The sequence below is a fragment of the Lygodium microphyllum genome, chromosome 22 (assembly GCF_053477565.2).
Source record: "Lygodium microphyllum isolate KBCC chromosome 22, Lygodium_microphyllum_v1.1.10, whole genome shotgun sequence".
NCBI classification, from domain to species: domain Eukaryota; kingdom Viridiplantae; phylum Streptophyta; class Polypodiopsida; order Schizaeales; family Lygodiaceae; genus Lygodium; species Lygodium microphyllum.
In genome coordinates, this window is record NC_141156.1 from 135,352,285 (window position 1) to 135,362,544 (window position 10,260).

Below are 10,260 nucleotides of genomic sequence, written 5' to 3' on the forward strand. Positions count from 1 at the left end.
GCTTGTAGCACCTTTCCATGTAGGCATGTATCAAACACATGCTTCACCAACTACTTTTTCACAAGAATTATTTTGCAGTAGTGGGGGTGATGGTGGAAGCACATAGCATCTTTGATAGGGCCTTCATGATAGAGAGTTGAGGCTATCCATTTGAGGTGAAAGTAGCAAGTATAATGTCTATGTTGCAAGTCCAGATTTGACCAATGTAGTGCCCTATGGAGGCATCCTTCCCGAATGCTCCTTGGCCCTTCTAGTGATTATAAAGTCATTAATATTGAGCATTCCCTACATTCATAAGAAATTAGCTCAAAATAGTATGCATAGTAAAATAAAATGTCTACATGGATTATTCATACACTAACTTCCTACTCAACATCAATAGTCATCTCTGAGGATTTGGTCAAGTCCAAACTTGACTTAGACTCATTGATTGGGAGCTTAATGCTCTTCTAGGGGCACTTTTCCTACCACCAACCTAGCTTGTACTATTTTAAATTTTGGGATGCCAATTGTAGTATACTCCACCAAGTTAATAGCATCTCCAAGTGCCATGAGTTTGCCTTCTATGTCTTCAAGCTTTAGGTTGTTGTACTCTACTAAATAGATCATCAAATACCAAAAGGAACTCATTTATGATTGATAACATCAATAATACCTCATTATTCCTCACTCCAAAAATTTTCTCCATGTTGTAGAGAAACACAAATTCTTTATTGTTGATAAAGACTTCACTCATGTTATCTATATGATAGTTTGCATCGATGGTAGATGGTGCATTGTCTTGCTCACTTGAGCCACTCTCCATGGCACTATCTATAATGATTATAGCTCTATTGATCATAAGGTCTAGAGCTTTTACCTCTTCAGTAACCTTAGCTTTTTCTTTGGGGTTGTCTAGTGATAAAGGCTTTGGGTCAAGGACATCTTTCAACAAGTCTCCCATGTTCTCTTTAGTACTCACTATAACTGCAAGGAGAGTATTCACCTTCATTGAGTAATAAAATGAAGGTGGCCATCTAGGAGAGGTAGTTAGTGCCATGTTGATCAATTCCATATTCCTTGGCATGCCAAGAAGTGAGGTGCTTTGGAATAGGCGGGGTGAGACTTTGCACAAAAACAATCTAGTCGTTTGCAAAATGCATCTATGCCATTGATATACTTCAAGATATTGCAGGGTATCCATTCTTTGATGGAATCCTTGATGCCTATGGTGAACACTCAAAGGTATGTATCCATGTGCTCGATAGGGTATTATAGGGTTGGTCCATGCCACAATACTGTATTATAATATTTGATATTGGAAAAGAAAATCTGGTAGAGGTCTGATCTCCTAACGAAGTCTGTGTCTTGAAGAAATTGCATGAAGCTAATGAAACATGTAATCCATCATGGGAGAAGGGACATAAAAGACAAGTGCAAGGATGCTTGGGAGAGGAGAATTGGTTGGAGAGGTAGAAAATGAAAATGAAACCAAATGAATGGTCTTTATAGGCAATGGACTTAAATTTTTTATTTTAAAAAATTTTATTAAAATATTTTATATAAATTTTTGAAAATTTTAAAATATCGCAAAAAACCCAATGTATATAACGTTAATGAATTAAAAATATGCATTAAAAAAAGTAAAAAGTGAAATCTCTCAATCTATTGATCATGAATTTTTGATACATCATCTATCTCAACACAAATTTTAACTTCTTGCAAAGTACTCGATACCATATAATTGTTCTCCATTCTTTTTCCCATCTAAAAGGGGGGGAATTTTAAGCTTTGAAATATAAGTGTCCCAAAAAAACCAAAACAATTCTAGTATTAAACAAGCTCACCTTTCTACTACCAATATGAAAGTTGAATCTCTCTATATAAATGCTTCCCATCAATACAATATGCTATTGTAGATTTAGGAGACTTCAACAATCACTTACAGTGACTAACTCAATCATTCCACATAGCAAATTAATTTTAATATCAAATGCTTATCCCATGTCTTCACTAGACTCAGGGAATTCATTAGCATGCTTTCTTCATCCAACATTGGTAGTGCATGTACAATGATGGGCATACAATCAAGTAATAGAAGCTAACACTAGGGAACACCACTCTACATAAAAATATATCACCTTTGTGTACCCCACCCACCTCATAACATTCTTCTTTAAAATTGGAATTTAAAAATTTCTCACTTATATCCTTACAAATGAACATGGAGAGGCAATGATGTGTATTAGTGATTTTAAATATATAAGCAAAAATATGATTTGGCACAAACCATGAAAGTCCCACTAATCTTGAAGCTCTCCCAAATTTCATCAACCTATGAATGTCATGTACGGTCTTTAATTTTAATGTCTAAAGCATCCACTCATCCAAAATGGGCCATTCAAAGAATTGAGCGATAGATAAGGAAGTAATTCAAGAGAACCATATGAATTAACTAACTATATACGTGAACCTATTGATGAAAATCCTACAATCTAGAAGATATTGCAATGAATTTCCAACCATCATTGTCTCACCCACATCCACATATAGAGCTTTGTATATCCTAGAAGCAAGCTTCTCAACAACTAACCCTCAACAAGATTCGAAGGGAAAATGTGTGATAGAAGAGAAGAAGTAAAAATCTCAATAACATATGAACAATTAAGAACATAAAAGCAGTGTGACTGGCAATTCAAGGGAAAGAATTGTCTAGTAGTCCTCGGATCTAAGTTCAAGTCCTTTACACTATACACATGTTGAACTGATTCAACAAGACCACCATCTTATTTGAGCTCCCAAGACCTAAGCACTCTGTTGTTTCAATGGTTTTCTAGTATACCACAACAATGGACTCCATGAGGCCCTATTGCTAAAGGTTTCATGTAAACCCATGAATCCTTCTCAAATAATGCTCATTCCCATTCACCATACTCATCCTTTGTATTGTGTACATAGAGGGTAGATATGGAATCACAAGGTCACCTTTTAAGTAGATACCATTGGAATGGATATGAGAATAATACTACTTAGAAGGAGAGGAATGTAAGTAAGAATACTTCAAATTGGTGGTAGATATGGAGATGGAAGAAAGAGAGAAGTTGAGTGCTGTATGGATATGGTTGGTGGGAGAAGGGGGTTGTATGGCTATGGTTGTGTGAGTATAGAAAGATGACAAGATTTGTGGAATGGAGGTGAAAGAATGACCATGGAAGAAAGAGAGGAGCTAGGTGTTGTGTGGCTATACCTAGGAGAAGTTGGAAGTTGTGTGGATATGGTTGTGTGAGTATAGAAAGATGAGAAGATTTGTGAAATGGAGGTTTAAAAAATGACCAAATTGGAAGCATTTCTTATAGAAAAATACCAATAAATTATTTTTTTAACTATATAAGATATACGAAGAGTTTTGGGGATAAAATGAGGGGAAAACGCCCTTTTTGGAAGGAGGGGAGATCTTCAAATTTTGGGTTACCTTTTTGGATGCCCAATGGGACCCATCTAACATGGGGTGTTGAACGTGGGGGAGGGATAATGGGGACATAAGGGTACAAGCCTATAAGTGGTAGGAACAAGGGAAAAAGGGAGTGGATACAATGTGCCAACCATTCCCTCTCCCATTGGTCCACCTGAAATCTCTTAGTCATTAACTCGTAAGCTAAAGGGCCCTTTTTGAATCCATACTCCCCCTAATGCTTCTTTTTGAGCTACGATCCAAAGGCTTCCACCTTTTCTATGTCAGTCATGAGGTTATTGGCCTTGCAAACTTACTCGAATTGTTCATCAATGAAGCTATAAGGATCTTTCCCATATACTTATCTAGTTGTTTTTCCACTGATAGAATTTTAACTTGGCCTTTACTTCCAGGCATATTTCCCATTCTCAAGGATTTGAGATATGTGCATGTCTACTTGTAGCATATTAATGTGGTCAAACAAGAATCTTTGCATTAGATCCAATAGCATCTCTACACTAAATCTGATGGTATATTAGTGTTGGGGGTAAAGGTGCCTCCGCCTAGCCGCTCGTGTATTACTACAGTGACAGTACCCGCCACTACACACTGCAAGTGGCAAACGCCCGTCACAATCACTTATTATTTATTCTTTTAGTGACATTTTGAATAAAGGAAGGCCCGGCCACACATTGTGGTTGTTGGAGTTTCCACTTTTGAGAGTCTCTCTCTCTTGGCTCTCGCTCTCCATCCGCCATAGCTCTCACCGCTAAGCTTCTTCCTCTTGGAAGTTCCACTTCCCTTTCAACTGGTATCAGAGCAAAGGCATTGGAGCTTGCCCAGCATTCTCTTCAGCCTGGATTTGAAGAGCTTCAACCCGAGCTTCAATGGCAGCCATGGCACCTTCATTTGTAGGTATGTTTTCATCTCCTGCCTCCTCCCCGAGCTTCCAAACCTTCATCAATTTCTTCCCGAGCTACATTGGATCCCCCTCAACATTGCCAAGTGCCCCTGAGGGCTGTTGAAGACCCCCAAGCCCCCAGAATAGCCAATGCAATTTCTAGCTTGTTTTTAGGGGGTTGGGCTGATCTGCTCCCCGACATTTCCATGCTCCTCCTCGCCTTCCTGGCACTCTTGGCAACCTTCCCAAGCATTGCTTGACTCCCCAGCATTAGTACTTGACTCCCGGTGATTGATTTGAGTGCTTCCCCCTTCAGCCCTTTGCTATATACATAGTCCCAAGACTATCAAAATAGGGCAGCACTTGACATTTACTGTTTAATGCTTCTTGGCATTACCTGTTTGATGCATATTGATGCTCGGTGATGCCCAAATGTTATGGGATGCTATGTCTATGCTTTGGGACTGATTTGGAGCATATTTGAGCACTGTTTGAGCTTCATTTAATAGTAAATTGCTTACTGTAATACAATGGGCTAAAGCTCATTTACTTGGTGTATGCATTGGTTCATGGATACGAGATGCTTACTGGAGGTTTGAATGATCATACCAATGTATTTAGAGGTTGTCAAATGCTTCTTCTTGGTTCCGAAATGCTTTTGAGCTTGTATTAAGTCCTGACTTGGTTGTTCTTCACTGTCATTTGGCTTCAATTTGGCATGCTTTGGACCGGTCTATGCCTATTGTCACTGCTTGACATTTAGGCCTCTTGTATTTATGCTTTGGTCAGATATGGATGCCACTTGGTTTGCCCATGCTTGACAGTTACTTGGAGCTTCATCTTTAGATGTATTTGAGCATTTTGGATCTACTGAGCATTACATTTGGTTGTCAGTTACATGCTCTTTGAATGCTTTCAGGCTTATGCTTTACCGGTCTGAGATAGCTTGGGATTTATGCTCCGGATGTACCCTACTTGGATTTGGCATGTTTGATGCTATGTATTTGATGTATTAAAGCATTGCTTGCTCTCTTTGCATCTGACTTCACTTCCAGTGGGAGCCTCTTGGTATATTCGAATGTACACAAAGTCTTATTTACAGATGAGCTTGAGCTTGTGGGATAGTTACATGCATTTGCTCTCTTGAAAGCTTTATGTCTGTAGTTTGTCTGTAGTGGGCTGATTTGATATGCCTATTGGGGCACGCACCTATCTCTGTGACAGGTTTATCACTTTTGTATGCATCTTGGATGGTTATGTATTGAGCTTCTTGCTCTATCAGTTGTGCTCATGCTTGGTCTCTTCTCTTACCCTGAGGCCCATTACATGCATGACTTCTAGACCTATGAGATATCTCTTTCCTAACAGGTTATTGGTTTGACAGTTCTTGGTAACTTCTTGCCCCTAGAAACTCACTATTGGATGTATCTTGCTACCTGGTAGTTGCAGTGACATATGTATCAGTGATTGCTTCATTTTGGGATAGTTTTACATACTACTGTCATTTATTACAATTAGCTGAAATCTGCAAATTTTGAGCACTTCTATGAGGGTAATGCTTACTATTTAATGTTATATTGGTCATATTTGGTGCAAGGTGCTTCTCTTGGTGAAATCCACCCTTTCAGCCAGTTTTAGCAATGGTTTTAGTGCATTTTTTGCTAATTATAGCAACCTGGAATTTTGCTTTGATTTGGGACAGTATGGCTGGTCATCTGAAAGATACAGCTCTCTTTAACATTGCCAAGTTGGATGGTACCAACTGTGGGTATTGGAAGTCCTTAACTGATGAGCATGTTGCACTGCTTCCATATCTTTCAAAATATAGACTAAAGAAGTCTGCTTCAACTTGGATAATTTAGTTGTTTGGTGTAAGAGATGGATGATGGATGACGTGAGGCATTTATTGAGGATGTTTGTATAATAGATGGTCTCTTGAAGCAAGAAGTGATTGAAGGTTGAATATATCTTCCGTCTTTATCAATCATGGTCACATGCGGTGCTGATGATGAAGATGAAATACCATCATCCTCTACTTTAGTCCATTCATCCATGACAACCTTGAATTGTATATACAATTCATGTTCATATTGAGTTGGCTCCTGTCCATATCGATCAAACTTGATGACTTCACGTGCATCATGGCATTTGCTTAAGCAAGTCAAGTATGGTAGAAGTTCTTTGATTAAGATAGAGTCTCCACGATCAATATTAAATATTTTTGGATGAATGCAATTCTCAATAGGATTTGGACATCCTTTGTAAGGACTATCATATATGAGAATAGTCTTGGTATGCTAACAAACATCTCCATATTGATCCCATACATACTTCAAAGGCTTGACCATTATTTCTACTCCCATCTTATCTTGCCTATATATGATTTTGAGTGGACGTCTATGACATTGTTCTTGATCCCAAACCATGAAGAAAGGATACTTCCTTTTCGCATGGATCTCCAAGCACTTAATAACTACCATGACATTCTTATGTAAAATTGTTGACTAAACTCCCACTTGGAATCTTGCAAATAAGGCTTCAAGAAACTCCATACATCCGTGTCAAAGAATAACCCATTGCTTTCCCATCTGAAAACTTTGGAACTTTTTAGACTTAGCAAAGCATCATTGTAAAAGAAGAGCATTGAGATAAAATATTACACATAATTGTGTTGCATTTCTTATTAAGGATACATCAATTACATCATCGTGCTCTACTGTTGTTGAATCTATTAGATATTCAACCATAGATCTCTTAGTTGAAGTTACAAAGAAGAAGAAGAAGACGTTAGATTCATTTACTTTCTCATAATTCTACTTAATGTTTGAGCTATAAAAGTAGCATAGAACACTAAAGCAATTTAACTTCATATTGACAAATGTATGCATAGGTACTAGTTAATAAATGATGTCTTAAGAAAAGAGACATCTAACCATGTGGACAAATCTAACAAAGAGTAATATCATGATGATTTCTTTGAGGTAAAATCTATTCTAATAAAGTCATTTTTCCATACCTACTTTTTATCACTAATCATAAGTATACTTGGCTACTAACAATAGATGATTGTAATTAGTTACAAAAATTATTGTATCATTATAATATTAAACATACTCAGATTCTAAAAATACCTTCAAAATGGCATGTACAAAGAAGGTGTTTATTAGTCCTAATTATTAAAAGAAAGTTTAAACATGATACATTTGACCATGTGACCAAAACTACTGTCATGTATAAGTGAGACATGACAATTTAATTGAGATAAGGTATACTCTATTTGGATAAAGTTTTCATAAATATTCTTAAGGACTAACCATTCTATTTTTTAACTAGTTAAATCCCATAGATATTTAAACTTATGAATTGTAACAATAATTTTATCTTAATATTCCATGTACATATCTCAAAAGATACATTGGAGGTGAAATCTTTATTGTAATATTTGCTAGTGAGGTAAAAGTCCTTTGGGAGGTGCAGTGAAACTTTTTTAAGATGTGCGATATATTGTTGTCTCTCTTATCCTAAGGTACATACATAGACATACACTAGTGATGTAGTAAAAGAGATTATAAGAGATAAGAGATTTGACCACGTGAACAAATCTAACCAAATTAACATGACAAGATCATTAGACAATACATATGAGAGTTTAATTGAAATGAGATCTAAAATAAACTTAAGCAAATTTTGCATTATGATAAGTATTCTTATACACTAGATTACAATATCTCCTTTAAATAGTTATCCTTACAAAAGGATGATAAATTTTAATGAGTTCTTTAATACTATTTTAGTAGAATATTTACTTAAATAGATTTTTTAAACAAAACATGCTTGGTACATTTTGCAAAAAATTAAAAAAACTAAAGATATAGTTTCTTTAAGCAATATCACCAAAGAAAGAAAACATCACAAATGCTAAAGGAGGTAACTTTTCAAGAAAAAAACTAAAATTACATAAATGTGTCTTCCTTGATGAAAGGAGAAGGAACAAAGTTTAAACACCTAAAGTAGCCTTTAACTTCTCTTTCATAATTAGACTTGCTATATCTTGGCTTGATTCTTCTATGTCCTCGAGTGGTACTTCAAGAAATTGAACTTCAGTATAGGAGGAACCTCTTGGAAATTTAAATTTTGTTTGGCACTCTCATAGACTCTCCACGATTGTGCTTCAACCTCTCTTTGTTCTTGAGTGTTGTAATAGTCTTCATGTGATTTACCAATGCCACCTTAGATACAAGTCCACTTGCATATACATCAAATACAACCTCATAAGCATCATTGAATGCTTTGATTGTAGTCCCCATAACTTTCCTTTTCTTTCTCAAAATGGCATTTGCAACCCTCTGGTCTTCTTCAAGGTCTTCATCATTGCACTCCTTGTCCAAGCCTTCAAAGTCCAAAATGGAAGGTTTGTTAACAATGTTTATATATCGCTCAAAAGTGATGAAGCTTTTTTCCATTGTCACTAATGTCAAAACCACAAAGGAATCTATAGATCCAAAAGCAAAGGTTCTATCCATTGGTAGGAAGTCAACACTCCCAAGAACTAGCATGTGATACTTGCAAGATATGCTTTCAAGAGCATTTTCCAACTCTGGCATTTGCTCTTGATCAAGAAATGATAACAACATACATTGTTTAGGTTCACATGTCATTTGTAGTAGAGTGGATACAACCTTTCCAAAATTTATAGAGTCCCATTTCATTCCCTCAACTCCATATGTTGCATCTAGAACAACAACCACAATGGTAACTGGATCTCTGTAAACATTATGTATAAGATCAAAGGTTTCTAGATTGCATCCGACAACATATGCATGCCAAGGCAAACTAGTTGAGGGTTGAAGTGGATTTTTCTTTTTTCCAATTAGGAAGTTCACAATATCTTTTGCTCCATTTGGTAGAGACCCTGCATCAACTCCACATGTGAGCTTCTTTGATACCCAATCATTGCAAATGCCTAAAATCTTTGTGTAGACTTTATCATTGATATCATAGTCATCAACAAGATCTTCCCAATTCTTCATCACAATGCTACTTTCTGGAACTGAGGTATTGAAAAGAGTGACTTATTCCTTCTTTAGGACCCTATCTTCCTTGATTTGCTTAGCCCTTATTTCCATGTCAATCATATCTTCCTTATCCCATTTGTTTCTAAGAAAAATGATATGACCTTCATTGATCTCCTCTTGTAGTATAAGGATGTCTCCATTCTTTAGACCCATAAGGCAATGAAATGCAGCAAGAGAAGGTTGCCTTTCCTTCTTTCTCGAACCCTCCTCCTGGAATATAAGCCCACCTCTATAGTATCTCTTCATGATTTTGATCCAGCTATCAAATATTTCTTGGGAGTTAATCATCATATGGAAATCTCTAGATGCATAATTTTCTCCAATGTATGCCATAACTCTCTATAGAAAAAAGATCAAAATAGTGAGCATAGAACAAAAGATGGTATATAAACTCTTGGTTGCTAGACAACATTTAGTATTACTTTGAATATATATCTTTGTTGCATGAATTGAGTGAAGCCCTGATATAATCCAATAACTATAAGTGTCAAACTTATTAGCATGTGAACCTCATCACGATGCATGGGTCTCTTTTCATTGTTGTCTTGTACAAAAGGCATAAGATATGCTACTGTTGTTGGGTTCATGGGATTCTTTATAAAAGACATGGTTAGCTTCTCTACATAATCCCAACATAGTGAGCTATAAGTATACAAAGGAGGTGCCTCATAGCACCTATCAACAAGAATAGGAAATTGTGTTGTTGGACCAAATGGGAAGAATTTTTCAAACATGTGAAATCCAAATTCTTCCTTCTTTCCCTTCTTCTTAACTATCTCAGGAAAATCAATGTTCTTTCTACTCCCTTCACCTCAAGTTAAATTATTGGCTTTACAGGTGTAACTTCAAGCATG

The 10,260-nt window shown here is 36.4% G+C and overlaps 1 pseudogene; it reads right to left on the minus strand.

The window, feature by feature from the left end:
- Positions 1-213: 213 nt before the first annotated feature.
- On the minus strand, positions 214-9,697 carry LOC148017655 (uncharacterized; annotated as a pseudogene).
- Between the last annotated feature and the right edge of the window lie 563 nt (positions 9,698-10,260).